The following is a 15,760-nucleotide window of genomic DNA, read 5'->3' on the forward strand; positions in this document are numbered from 1 at the left end:
CGGATGCTGGCAGAGCCGATAGGGGGATGATCTGCTCCCTAAAGTTTCAAGTTCAAGTTTCAAGTTTGCTTTATTTGTATAGCACATTTAAAACAGCCAAAGACTGACCAAAGTGCTTCACAACAGAGGAAAAGCATTAAAATACAATCAAAACAAACAGACAGATTAGACAACAGCGAGAGTTAAGAAAAAAAAAAAAAAAAAAAAACTAATATGCCAAAGAAAACAAATGGGTTTTTAAGAGAGACTTAAAAATGGTCAAACTCTGAGCCATTCGAATTTCCACAGGCAAGTCATTCCAGAGACGCGGGCCAAATACCGAAAAGGCACGATCACCTCTACGTTTAAGTCTAGATTGTGGAATTGAAATAAGATTCTGGTCTCCAGATCTTAGGCTTCTTGAGGGGGAATACTGATGCAGCAGATCAGATAGGTAGCCAGGTGCTTGATTGTGCAATGATTTAAAAACAAATAATAAAATTTTAAAATGTATTCTAGATTGCACTGGCAGCCAATGAAGTGCCTTTAATAGTGGAGTGGCGTGATCCCTTTTTTTCTTTTTCAGAAGAAATCTTGAGGCAGCATTTTGAATCAGCTGGAGACGGGCAATTTGGGCCTTAGAAATTCCACAGTATAATGAATTACAGTAGTCAAGACGTGACGTAATAAAAGCATGCACAGCCATCTCCAAAGTCTTATCAGTGAGGAAGTGTTTAATTTTTGCAAGTGTACGGAGCTGATGAAAGCTGGACCCAACTACTGAAGAAATTTGTTTGTCAAATTTTAGAGAGTCATCCAGGATAACACCCAGATTCCGTACCTGCGGGGACCTAAAAGGCGCTAGTGCTCCCAAATCCAGATTAAATGCTTTCGTATTTTCAGAGGGTCCAAAAACAATTACTTCCGTTTTCTCATTATTTAAGGATAGAACATTTTCAGACAACCAGGATTTAACCTCATCTAAACAAGACGAAAGAGCAGTCAAGGCCAGTGGATCATTTTTCTTAAAAGGCAGATAAATCTGCGTATCGTCGGCATAAAAGTGATACGACACCCCATGTTTTCTAAAAATAGATCCCAGAGGTAGCATATATAATGAAAATAGAGAGGGAGCCAAAATCGAGCCTTGCGGAAGGCCACAGGGGAGAGAGGCAGTGGAGGATAAAAATTCTCCTGTCCTAACTACAAATTTCCTGTCAGATAAAAATGACTGGAACCATTTTAAAACTGTGCCAGAGAGACCCACCCAAGATTTCAGTCTATTAAGTAATACAGAGTGGTTAACAGTGTCAAAAGCAGATGATAAATCTAAAAGAACGAGAACCACAGAGTTACCCGTATCAGTTGCCAAATAAATGTCGTTTAACACTCTCAGCAGGGCAGATTCAGTACTGTGGGCAGTTTTAAAACCAGATTGAAAGTGCTCAAACAGAGAATTTACAGCAAGGAAGGATTGAAGTTGAACAAACACAATCTTTTCCAAAACCTTGGAAATAAATGGTAAAACAGAGATAGGGCGAAAATTTGTTAACATAGACCGATCAAGTGAGGGCTTCTTGAGGAGAGGTATGACAGTTGCCACTTTCAGATAAGCAGGAACCACCCCAGTTAAAAGACACTTATTTAAAAACGACATTAGACCCGGTCCAACAGAGTCAACAATTTGCTTTAAGTGCCTAGGGTGAATAACATCATATGAAGAAAAAGAAGGTTTCATCTTGGCAATAATGTCACTTAGTGTCAGAAGGGAGACAGGTTCGAAGACATCCCAGGAGATAGACAACTGTGGAGGGAGAGGCAGCTCAATAGAATGAGTATGAGATAACAGTCCTAAATTAACTGCTTTATCCTTAAAAAATCTCAAGAAGCTTTCAGAAAGAGCAGCAGAGGCAACAGACAGAGAATTAACTGGAGGATTAACAACAGAATTAATAACGGAAAATAGAACTTTAGGTCTAGAGTGATTATGTAATATTAAGTTTGAGTAATAGGTTGCCTTAGCCGATTTGGCGGCTCTCTGATAAGCCAGTAAACTGTCTTTAAACAACTGTAGTGAGATGTAAAGATTATCCTTCTTCAATTTACGCTCAGCCTTTCTACAAGCTTGCCTTAACACCCGAGTCTCAGCGGTATGCCACATTTCAGATTTATCTTTGTGCTTACGAGGCTTTAAAGGAACAGTCTCATTCAATGCATCAAGCCAAACGCTATTTAACAGACTCAGGTGATCATCCGCATCCAGGTCTGCTAACGGAGAGTCCAGGAGTAGATGAGAACAAGATTTAAAAAAACACTGACTAAAATTTTCACTGAACTGACTAGAGTAGACCCTGGACATAGACGTCGTTTTAGTAGAGACATGAGGAAGACTAGAAAGAGACATCGAAAATAAAATTGGCTTATGATCAGAGAGCATATAATCAGAAACTGTCATATCAGAAATATCGACCCCATAAGAAAGAACAAGGTCCAGAGTATGACCGTGGATATGAGTGGAGTCTTTAACCCACTGTATCAACTTAAAAGCATCAATTAAATTAATAAATTCCCTTGCCAGAGGGTTTGACTTACAGCAGACGTGAATGTTAAAATCGCCCACCAATAAGAAACGATCAAATTTAATCACAATTTTACCAATAAAATCAGTGAATTGCTGTAAAAAGTCCTTAACTGAATGTGGAGGACGGTAGATCACCCCTAAGCAAACAGGACCGTTCCAGTCGAGATGTAGAAGTTGAGCTTCGAAGCTGGAGTAGATTTCCACAGGGAAGATGCGACATCGCGCACAGTGAGAGTTTTTCATCACAGTCACAAGCCCACCCCCTCGTCCATTTTGGCGAGGGGTGTTAAAAAATGTACAGTCAACCGGGACCAGTTCAGAAAAGGGGGTAAGATCACCATCCTTAATCCATGATTCAGTGATGAACATAAAATCCAAATTGTGCGAAGAGAAAAAGTCATTCAGCAGGAAAGTCTTGTTTACCACTGAGCGAGCATTAATTAGAACCATATTGGGTGGAGGGACAGCTCCGGAGGAGAGTGACACTCTGCGCAGCGGCCGCAGCACACCGGGAGCCGCTCCAGCTCTTCGGAGAAGACGGCCGGTACGAGGAAAACCGACACAGGGGACGGAGGACGGGAGCACGGGAAGGACAGGTCGAAGCCACCGATGAGCCTGATCTAGGAGACGCCAGACCACGGAGTCACCATGAGACGGCTCGCAAAAAGGGCTTGGAATACAGCCCGCATGCAGACGGGCTTTCAGCTTGATAATACGACCTCCTCGAGACCCGCGTTTCCTCCTGCGCTTCCTCTGTGTTTTGCTTATAGGCCAACAGCGGAGGCACTCCGCACTGTTTGTTGTAACACCACCATATGGTTTGTTAAAGGCACCCTCCACATCCAATTTGTTGAGTGTAGATCTGATATCTAAAAGAGACTGGCGATCATATACCAAAAGGGCACCACAGTTTAAAAACCAAACAAACAACAGCCAGACTAGCAGACAGAGGAGCAACCGACGGCATGCCGACACAGGCGCCATCTTGGATGCACATAAAGGGAGTGCCAATCGCCATGGGGACGTAACCATGCCTCGGTTTAAGGATGACTTTGGAGTCATTTGGTCCAAACTCAAGACATGCGGGGCTAACGGATAGCGCGTGTAGGTCCCCCACACGTTTTACTGATGACAGAGCTATCAGAAAAACAGTTTTGAGCGAGAGGTATTTCAGATCCACGGATTCTAACGGCTCAAAGGGAAAAGCTTTCAGGGCTTCTAGGACCAAAGAAAGATCCCACATAGGAACTGAAGGAGGCCGCGGGGGGTTCATCCTCCTGGCTCCCCTAAGGAAGCGGATGATAAGCTCGTTCCTTCCTAGTGCGTCGTCTCCGCGAACACTGCAATAGCCGCGACATACACTTTGAGAGTGGAAGGGGACCTGCCCTTGTCCAACAGCTCTTGCAGGAAGGAGAGCACCCACAAAACCCCACACGTGCACCATTTGGAGAACACTGACCATTTAGACACGTAGAGTCTTCTCGTAGAAGGAGCTCTAGACTGCGTGATCGTGTTCACGACCCCTTCTGGCAGATCAATGGGTATCCGTTGATTATCCACGCATGCAGAGACCAGCGCTCTGAGTGGGGATGCCAAATTGATCCACCGGCTTGAGAGAGAAGATCTCTCCTCACCGGGATCGGCCATGGGGCTGAGTGCGACAGCCTCACTAGCTCTGGGTACCAAATCTGGTTCTCCCATCGCGGGGCTACGTTTCCCTGATCCTCTTGATTACCTGTGGTAACAGCGAGATCAGAGGGAAAGCATACAGCGGGCAGCTGGGCTCTTCGAGAGGAGTCTCGGGCAGTGGGCGTTGTCTTTTGACGCAAAAAAGTCGACTTCTGCTTTGCCGAAAAGGCGCCACAGTAGCTGGACTGTCTTTGGGTGCAGAGACCATTCTCCCAGGGGAATATTGTCTCTGGACTGTCTGGGCCGACATTCATGTGGCCCGGCACGTGCGCAGCTCTCAGCGAGCGCAACGAGAGATGAGAAGAGAAGGCGTTCTGTCAGTCTGAAGAGATTCCTGGATCTGACACCGCCCTGGCGGTTCATGTAGGACACCACGGACATGTTGTCCGAGCGGACTAGTACATGGTGGCCCCGTATATGTGGGAGGAAGCGTTTGAGTGCGTTCTCGACCGCTAACATCTCCAAACATTTTATATGGAGGCATTTCTCCCGGTCTGTCCACAGGCCAAAGACCGGTTTTCCCTCGAAAAGAGCGCCCCAACCTGAATTGAAGGCGTCCGTCGAGATAACTTTTCGATGCGAGACTCCCATTGTCACTCCCCACTGGTACCAGTCGGCCGCTAACCAGGGTCTCAGTGCTGAAATGCAGCTCTGAGCCACTCTGATTTGTATGCCGCCGGACGCCCAGGCTCGGTGTGGCACTCGTTTTTAGAGGTGTGGCGCTGCCCATCTGGAAAGACGCGGCCAGGCGTTGAACACGGCGTGCGCTGTGTCGACAGCCGGGCCGTCATTGCCACAGAGTCCAGTTCTAAACCCAGAAAAGAGGCTGACTGACTAGGCAGTAATGAGCTCTTGGTCCAGTTGACTGTGAGACTCAGGCTTTCCAGGTGGCTGAGAAGCACTGTTCTGTGAGAGATAAGTTCTTCCTCTGACTGTGCTAGAATCAGCCAATCGTCCAAATAGTTAAAAATTCGCATGCCCTGACCTCTCAGGGGAGACGGGAGCCGTGTCCATGCACTTCGTGAATGTGCGGGGTGCCAAAGACAGGCCGAACGGCAGGACGGTGTACTGATATACCTGACCGTCGAAGGCGAATCTCAAGAATGGCCTGTGACGGGGTATTATCTGAATCTGAAAGTAAGTGTCTTTCAGATCGAGGGAAATAAACAAGTCTCTCGGGCGAATCTGCGCGAGGATCTGCCTGGTTGTGAGCATTTTGAACGGTCTTTTCATAAGAGCTTTGTTCAAATATCTCAGATCCGTCCTTCTTGGGCAAGAGGAAGTAACGGCTGTAAAAGCCGGACTCGCTCAGAGAAGGAGGTACCGTTTCTATGGCCCCTTTGCACAGAAGTTTCGCTATTTCTGCACGAAGTAGGTGTGCTACTTCCCCATTCACTCTTGTCTCGACTCGCACTTGAAAGTGCGGGGGACGGCGAGCGAACTGCAATGAATAGCCCTGTTTTACTGTGCTCAGCACCCATTCTGACGTGCCTGGAATAGCCTCCCATGCTTTCGGCCGCCCTGTCGTCGCTGCGAAGACGTAGGCTGAGCTGGACGCTGGATGGAGCTTCGCGCAGGCTGGTCCCGAGGACGGTGTGCGGCTGAGCTCGAGCGTCGAGGCAGGAAAAGGTTAATAGCCTGCGTGGTCTTTTGTACCTCCGAGAAGCGGTCGACGATCCCGTTGACCGCTGAGGAAAACATTCCCTCATGTCGGCGAGCGTCAACCAGAGGTGCCTCTCTTTGACGGTCAGCGAGGACATGCACCTTCCAAGAGCCTGGGCAGCGGATTTTGTGGCGCGAAGGGAGAGATCCGTCGCGCTGCGCAGATCCGTGATGGAAACAGGATCCGAGCCTTTCTCGTCCAGCTCACGGAAGAGATTGGCATGGAGGATCTGCAATACTGCCATGGAATGCAAGGCTGATGTAGTCCTGCAGGCTTTGGACTTTTGCATTATACCCCTTCTCGGCGGTGCCGTCAACCTGTGAGAGCGCCGAGGAGACATGAGAGTGGACTCTCGCGGAAAAAGGTGCTTTCCACGATTTTGAAAGCTCAGCGTGGAGCTCCGGCAGGAAGGGTGCAGTCCTGGATGCGGGCGTTCGGCGGCGGCGATGCAGAAAGCATCCGTTGAGTCTGTTCGGCGCTGGCTCCTTAGGCGGTGACCACTCGAGGCCAAGCTGGTTGACGGCCTTGGTGAGGAGGCGCAGAAGTTTCGCATCCTCGCTGGCTCGAGTGCGGCCGGATTCCTGGACTGTCAAGGAGGCGGAGTGGTGCGAACCGGACCAATCCTCGCTGTCAGAAGCCAGGATGGAGCAGCTGTCAGCGGCGGCGTCCTCGTCCAGTTCATCCACCTCGTCCCCTGAAACGGTGACGGCGCGGGTGGGTGCCGGCGGCTGCGCATTCGGAAGGGGGAGCGGAGAAGGAGAGAGAGAAGCTCGAGGGAAGGGTTCCTGCGAGCTTTTATGAGCCACATCAGTCTCCGGTGGTCTCTGGGAGCGGCGCTTCTTTCTGCGCGGCCCGGCAGAGACAGGCGGAGTGACAGCTTTGTTGTTGAAAGTTTCAAGTTGAGCCCGCAGGGTCGACATTGAAAGCTCCTCGCACTCAGGGCAGCCGCCCGAAGAGAGCGCGGTGGCGGCGTGCTCGCGGCCCAGGCAGAGAGCGCAGATCAGATGGCGGTCTCCATTGCTGAGCGGGGCTCGGCACGAAGCACAGGAAGAGTTTTTTATAAAATGCCTCGCGCTCTTTTAGAGAGAATCAGATTTCCAGCCTGTGAGCCCTTCCTTTATACACGCTAGCCACACCCATTCTGGCGGGCTGTGACGCGTGAAGGGGTGCGAAGCGCCCTCATTGGGCGTGACGTCAAGCAGGGCTCACCGATAGGCTGCTGCAGTTGCCGCAGGTCAGCCAATGAGCACGCTTACAGCCTGCTATGGTCTGCTGGCTGCCGCACTGCGTTGACAATAAATACAAAATTAAGGATAATTTTTGGCTTCAGATCTCGAGAAAAGACAACTTTACCCGTAGCGTAAGCAACTTACGCAATACGAGAGAACCTCTCGTAAGAGAACTGAGGAGCTCCAAACCAAGGTAGCCTACCCATCTGCGACATCATGTTTGCCAAATTATAATGCCATAAGTCAAAACAAGTCATAGTGCTTGTTTAAATAGCAGCTGAGATAATGAAAAAGCATTTGGAATTAATCATGACAAACCTAGATATGAATTGTATTATAATAATCTTGTAGGATAATTTTTAGAAGTTTGTTTAAATTCAGAGCTGTTAAAACATTGATACTGTTCTGTAATCCTTGTTAATATATGATACCTTTTTGAAAATGTACCATGGATTTACTGCAGTAATACTGTAACCATGACTATAGTAAACACAACTATAATAATGATTAACCATGGTTTTACTACATCATTACTGTATTATCCAAGGTAACTTATAGTTTTAATAGCAGTGACCATGAAATATTATCTAAATAATATATATGGTTAACTCTTGTAGTTATATATGTGGTTTATATTGAATCATTTTTTAAGAGTAATCAAAGAAAACAGTAAATATCACTTCCGGTCTGAGCGAAAGCTGGCGTGTGTATCTGCCGCTGCTCTCCGGCCTTTTTATAGACTTTTTAAAGTTTTAAAAGTTTTTCCCTGTGAAATTTTAAACAATTTAAAGGACATAAAAGGAGTAAAAAAGGACTGTCCTCAAGGGTTGGGAAACTACGCTACTGTTTGTTCAGCTGTTCTCATTAGAATCTGTGATGAAAGACGCGCACCAGGCTGATCCCGCTTGATTCCTGTTAAACGTCCATCCATGGTTTGGGAACCACACAATTGTTCTTTCTGCTGCTCCCGTCAAAATCTGCGATGAAGGACGCGTACCAGGTTGCTGCTGCTTGATTCCTGTATTGTGCTCATCTATGGTAGGATTGAACTAGGCTATTACTAACTCTGGAATGTAAGCGGAAACTGATAATGTCATCCCTGCTATTCGTCTTGGTTTGTTTGACTCTCCCTGTTGATCATTGCCAATTTCAATCGGATCCTATCTGTCTGCCAGCATACTCAGACTGTTGTTTTGTTTTCGATATGGCTTTTTATTACTCATCATCTGACTTACTACGTTTAAAATCTTCGCACCGATTGCCAGTCGGAGTTTATAATCGATATGCTGCCCTGGGAATTACGCGTCGACCACGGTATGTGCATCGTGGATCACGCCGCTGTTATAGCAGTTTTCAGTCGGTTCCTTCTGACAGTCACATTCCAGTCATCTGGGGCCTCATTTATAAACGTTGCGTACGCACAAAAGAAGGCGTACGCCGCTCTCTACGCAATAATTGGTATTTATAAAAAGCAAACTTGACGGGAAAATGTGCGGTCCTTCACGCAAACTCTAACCCAGGCGTACGCACAAAAACGGGTGAAATGAGAAATGGCGACACCGTCGGCAGATGGAAGAAACACGTGAAAGTGTGTGAAAGTGTGTGAAACTTTAGACCGTTGTGTAAAAAAATGACAATACTGCCTCTCATAAATAACATGAAGACTTTACAAGAAAAGTCTTACAATTAACAGCCTACACGAACACCCGTTTGATCGATCTGCAGTGTATAACAAACAAAATCAAACGAAAATTACAACAGAAATGCTAATTAACACATATTTGCAAAAAGAAAAGTGAAATATGTTCTGCAATAATATTGGCATGTTGTGCAATTCATCCTCATAAATAATATAGTAAACAGAACGAAATAATGTACAAAACTGATATTCTCGTCAATGTGTCCGTCTGGCGGAGCAGATAGATGCAATTAGATAGACAGATAGATAATTAGGGAGATATATAGATAGATCAATAGATAGATGTATTAATTGTCCACTGGGGAAAGTTGTTTTCATAGTAAAACATTTCTTCATCAGCTACGGAATCATGGTATTCATGCATATGCCTTTAGTTTGTTTTATTTTTGATAAAATAACGTATGACGTATGTCTCAACTGGAGCGCTAGACGCTTTTTTGCCTCAACTTTGATGTCCGACCATTTCTTTTTTATTTCGGCCACGGTCCGAGGTTGTGAGGCTACAGCATTTACGGCGTCTGCAACCTTTTGCCACTCAAGTGCCTTTTTGGCATTAGTAATGCCCACACTGTGCCCTCCAAACAACATTTTTCTCCTCTTTTCCACCTCGCCAACGATAACTTCTACTTCACATTGAGTGAAGTTACGTTTTTTTTTTGTTTATTATTTTATTTTTTTACGTTTATTTCCTCTCTGTGTTTGCCATGATTTCGCAATCAATGAATATTAACTTGTGGGCGTTTCACGGACTATTTATGGGCATCTATGGGCGTGACATGAAGCCGCAAAAGCTGCGCTACATTTAGAATTGATTGTGATTTATTAAGGGAAAACTGCGTAGGATGTGCGTGCGCACGGTTTTATAAATCCGAATATTTCTGTGCGTACGCACGTCCTATGTTTCATCCGTACGCCACTTCTGACGCAAATCCTACGCAAAGTTTTATAAATGAGGCCCCAGGTCTTCTCACCGCCATCACCTGAATGGTCTAAACGACGTAAAACGGGGTGTTAATGTCAACAATCTTAGCGTGTTAAAAATATACTGCCAGTGTCCCATTGGAAAAGACAGTAATCACCTCTATAAAAACGGGTCTCTTATATGCACGGTCCATATCGAACAAGGCTTTTATTTTGAATGACTTGGTAACATCGCGTTCGCTGGACTTTATGTTTATTACTGAGATGTGGTTGAATCCTGGTGATCAGATGGCGCTGGGTGAGTTGACACCACCAGGCTATGACTTTTTTTAATTCCCCTCGGACCGCAGGGCGAGGAGGTGGTGTTGCCACTGTTTTCCGAGACACTTTTAAATGCAGATTACTATCCACAGAAAACTATTTGAGCTTCGAGGTACAGTTACTGAAGATTGATACTCTTGATTCTTTTTTCTGTGCTTTGGTGTATAGACCCCCTAAACTGAATAAGGATTTCATCCAGGTTTTTTCATGATTTTCTCTCTACATGGTGTCTTGCTGTGATAAACTTTTGGTCCTGGGGGATTTTAATGTTCATTTATGCTGCCCATCAAAGCCACTGGTTAATGAATTTCTTTCTATCATTGAGTCTTTTAATTTTATACAACATGTTACTGGTTCTACACATAAGAAAGGCCATACACTAGATCTTGTGTTATCATTTGGTTTTTCTGTATCTAATTTGGTGGTTTCAGACGAAGGCATTTCCGACCATTATTCAGTGGTATTCGATGCTGTTTGTTCTTATCCATCCAACTTCTCAGCATTTACATTATGCTAGGTCGATTAATTCTTCAACTGCAAACCTTTTTTTCTGAATTTTATTTATCACATGTTGCAGAGCAGACAAAGTCTTAAGTGATGAGGACACGGAAGTCCTGGTTGAGGCTTTTACTAAGTCGTACTGTTGCCTTAGATAGTGTTGCCCCTCTTAAATTAAAGAAACGTAAGGGAAAATCTCAACCTTGGCTAAGCAATATTACTCGCTCTCTTAGACAAGAGTGCAGAAAAGCTGAAAGGAAATGGAAGAGAGATAAACTTCAGATTTCGTATGACGTGTTAAAAGAGTCCCTGGCTAATTATCAGAAGGTGGTAAAGGAGGAATTTTTATTTTTTTATTTATTCAAAGAGCCGTAGTTAACTGACAAGCTGAGCCATATCGCATTAAAATCGCGGCCGTATCGCCAGCGATAATTAATGCGATTTGGCTCAGCTTGTCAGTTAACTACGGCTCTTTGTAGTAAATGCCGCTCCATCTGAAAGCAGGTGATGGCGATTTACTACTAATCAAGGAACCGGCTTTACTGACGAGATGCGCATAACAATCTCACGATTTAAATCGCCCAGCCCTACTCCAAGGTAATCTCAGATAATGCAAATCGGCCAAAAGTAATGTTTGACATAATTAATTATATTTTAAATCCCCCAAGGAATGTTATGAGAGATGCCACACAAGAGACTTGTGAAGAGTTTTTATTATTTTTTACTAAAAAAATTGAGAAGATCAGAAATGAAATTGTACCTTTACATTCCCATTCATCAATTAATCCTGTGCTGTCTAACTTTTTCACTGACTTTGAACCAGTTTCATCAGCACAGCTGGCAGATATTGTCATGAAAATGTATGGAGGTAGCTGCAGACTGGATATTCTCCCTTCTCATCTCTTTAAAGATGTTTTTCTTACTGTGAGTTCTAGCCTAACAGCTATAATTAACAGCTCCTTGAGGAATGGAGTAGTACCAAATAGTTTCAAACATGCAATTATTCATCCCTTGTTAAAAAAAACTAATTTGGAGCATACAGTATATAACAACTATAGACCTATTTCTAAACTGCCTTTCATCTCCAAGATTCTAGAGAAAGTGGTCTATTCACAGCTATATTCTCATCTGATTACTTTTGATATTCTAGACACATTCCAGTTGGGCTTTAGGCCCTGTCATAGCACAGAATCTGCATTGCTCAAGGTCACAAATGATATATTATTATCGTTGGACTCAGGATCACATGTTGTTCTAGTTTTATTAGATCTAAGCGCTGCCTTCGATACGATTGACCATGAGATTCTTCTCAACCGTCTGAAGTGTTGGACTGATGTCCAGGGTACAGCCCTTCAGTGGTTTGCCTCATATTTAAAAGACAGGACAGTTGCTGTGAATCTGGGAGACTTCTCTTCCACATTGGCCCCTTTAGTTTGTGGTGTTCCTCAGGTGTCCATTTTGGGACCGTTGCTGTTTTCTCTGTATATGCTTCCTCTAAGCTCTATTTTTCGGAAGTATGGTATTGCATACTATTGTTATGCTGACGATCTCCAGTTTTATCTTCCTGTGAGCTTAGATAAAACCTGCTCGCTGGACAGAGAACAGGAATGTTACAATGACATTAAACTTTGGCTTTCTAGCAACATTCTCCAATTAAATGAGAGTAAAACTGAGGTTTTGATTATAGGTTCTCCCATCATGCCTACCTTCTCTGATCATTTAGGTTCTTTGTCCATAAAGATTGAAGATCATGCAAAGAGTTTAGGGGTAATTATGGACTCATCACTAAATTTTAAGAAACAGATTGGTGCTGTTGTTAAAGGTAGCTTTTTTAATCTGAGATCAATTGCTAAAGTAAAGCATTTTCTATCCAGTAAGGATTTGGAAATCGTGGTTCACTCTTTTATCTCATCAAAGATTGATTATTGCAATTCTCTATATATTGGTCTCCCCCAGACTTTGCTAATCCGCTTACAGTTAGTGCAAAATGCAGCAGCAAGGCTTTTAATGGGGGTGAGAAAGAGAGACCATATTACCCCTGTACTGCAATCCTTGCATTGGCTTCCTGTTAAATTCAGGATTGATTTTAAAGTTCTCTTATTTGTCTACAAGGCCCTATCAAGCCTTGCCCCCCAGTACATCTGTGATTATTCACTACTCTACGTCTAGAGTTCTCAGGTCCTCTGACCAACGGCTTTTAAAGGTTCCTCGTTGTCATTTAAAATCAAAAGGAGATCGTGCTTTTTCTGTGGTAGGTCCCAAACTCTGGAATAGTCTCCCATTACACGTGAGGTCAGCTCCTTCAATTGCTACTTTTAAGTCTTATTTAAAAACATACTTATTTTCTTTAGCTTTCGAATAAGTTAAGTTTGCTTTGTTGTAGGATTTTAATGTTTTTATTTTTGTAAAGCACTTTGGGGCAACGTCTGTTGTTTGAAAATGTGCCATATACATAAATAAAGTTGCTTGCTTGCTAAATATGTTTTTGCAGAACATTATGATGTCACTGTGAACTTGACCTTTGACCTTTTGTGAAATTTAGTCATAATTATCAAATACATTCTTGAGTTATGGCCCAAAAAGTATTTTGTGAGGTCAACTTTGGCCTTTGCCCACAAATTCTAATATTTTTAGTCTAATTAGACATTAGTCCAGATTAAATGAAATTCTTTCCAGATGTTCCTGATATACCACATTTACAAGAATGGGAAGAACGTGAAGTTATAGTGATCTTGACCTTTGACCACCAAAAATCTAATCACTTTATCTTTGCATTTATGTGAACATTTGTGCCAAATGTGAAGAAAGTCTTGTAAGCCATTCCTGAGTTATTGCGTTCACAAGTTGAATTACAGCCAAAGTCATGTTTTGTGAGGTCACAGTGACCTTGACCTTTGATCTCCAAATTCTGTTCAGTTCATCCTTGATCCCAAGTGAACATTTGTAACAAATTTGAAGAAATTCCCTCAAGGCGTTCCTGAGATATGCGGCGCAGTGAACATGGAAAGACAATAGATAGAGAGCAAACCGTGTGTGTATGCAGAGGACATACACACAATATTTTTCTCATTTTACCATCTATCTGAGGACCTCTCTGAAACTTTGAGAGAAGCCTTTAAATAGCCAATGGAGGCCATTGCAGTGAAAACAAAGTGAGGACCGGCCTAAATGTCTTCACTTTACTTTGCAAAAAGGTCCTCACTCCAAAGGTTAAAAACTCACACTGGTCCTCACAAAGATAGCCATGCAAACACAGACACACTCACATACACACACTCTTGCGTTCAAAGGGAGGATGATGTGCACACACACACACACACACACTCTTGCGTTCAAAGGGAGGATGATGTGCACACACACACAAACACACACTCTTGCGTTAAAAGGGAGGATGATGCACACACACACACTCGTGTTCAAAAGGAGGAGGATGCACACACACACACACACACACACACTCTCTCTTGTGTTTCCTTCAGAAATGAATGTGAATTATGTTTGTGTTTTATAGTGTGGATCATTGTGGAGAGTTCAGAATGACAGCAGGATTACACAAATGTAGGTCTACACACACAATCATTTAGTGATTTATTGTTGATTTGTGTCATTTAGTGAAATGTTTCTCTTCTTGTGTTCAGATGCCTGTGATCTCACACTGGATCCAAACACAGCACACACTCGTCTCATTCTGTCTGATGAGAACAGGACAGTGACGTGTGTGTCTGAGAGTCAGTCGTATCCTGATCATCCAGAGAGATTTGATGGATTTATTCGTCAGGTTCTGTGTGGAGAGAGTCTGACTGGACGCTGTTACTGGGAGGCTGAATGGAGCGGATCTGTTGCTGTCATATCAGTGACATATAAAGGAATCAGCAGGAAAGGACGGAGTAGAGACTGTGTGTTTGGATTAAATGACAAATCCTGGAGTCTGTCCTGCTATAATAACAGATTCTCTGTTTGGCACAATAAGAACAGAACTGATATTCCTGCCGTCTCTTCATCCTCTAAGAGAGTAGGAGTGTATGTGGACGTGTCGGCCGGCACTCTGTCCTTCTACAGCGTCTCTGACACACACACACTCACACACTTACACACACTCAACACCACATTCACTGAACCCCTCTATGCTGGATTTAGGCTTTATTATGACTCCTCGGTGTCTCTGTGTGACATTAAACAGCGTCCTGAGAGAAACACCAGTGATACACACACAACCAGGTGAGTGAAATATACTGTGTCTTAGTGAAGGATTTTTCCAGATTGAATAATAGTTCAATCCTCTGTTCTTCATACATCACTAAACACTAGAGATGCACCATATTGGGTTTTTGCTGATACTCCATATGCTGATATTTCACAACATGTTTTGGCCAGTACCAAAATACATATTTTCCTTTGTTTGAAACAACACAGAGTCTCTCCTGTGCAGAGACTATAAAGACATTATTCTTCATTTTAGTTAGTTTAGAGCTAAATCTATTTCTCCTTCAGTTTCAGAGTTGTGAGGTCTCTGTGAATAGGGCTTAAGACTGATTTACTGGTATTTCTCTAAAGCTCCTGATCACACACGATCTCTAAACTGTAATTTGCTATTAATTTTCTGGAAACTGTAACTTTGCAGATGTTGTTTATGCTCAAACAGCAACATTACACACTAACTAAAGTTAGAAAAGTGAAGTCATAATCAACCAAATTTATTAGACAAAAGAGACTAAAGATAGGACCAACAATAAAAACTGAGGAGCTCCAAACCAAGGTACCCATCATGTTTGCCAAATTATAATGTCATAAGTCAAAACAAGTCATAGTGCTTGTTTAAATAGCAGCTGAGGTAATGAAATGGCATCTGGAATTAATCATGACAAACCTAGATATGAATTGTGTAATGGAGATCTACTGGTTAAGGAAATTTGTCAACAATATGGGGTGTCTAGTCAGGACACGGAAGGCAGGGATAGTCGTTGAATGGTTTTAATAAATATACTTCTAAAATACAGATGCACAGGCACTATTTCTCATAAACTTTACAGTGTAGGTGTGGTTCTAAATGAAAGGAAATAAACATCAATATTACTTACATAAACACAATTTAGTTAACTGAATAACTATCTCTAGTCACTTAAATAAACAGTGCTATACATGTCCCGAAACGTAACCACAATGAGAATAACATATAAGTT

The sequence above is a fragment of the Abramis brama genome (genome assembly GCF_963993115.1).
Source record: "Abramis brama genome assembly, chromosome: 2".
NCBI lineage: Eukaryota > Metazoa > Chordata > Actinopteri > Cypriniformes > Leuciscidae > Abramis > Abramis brama.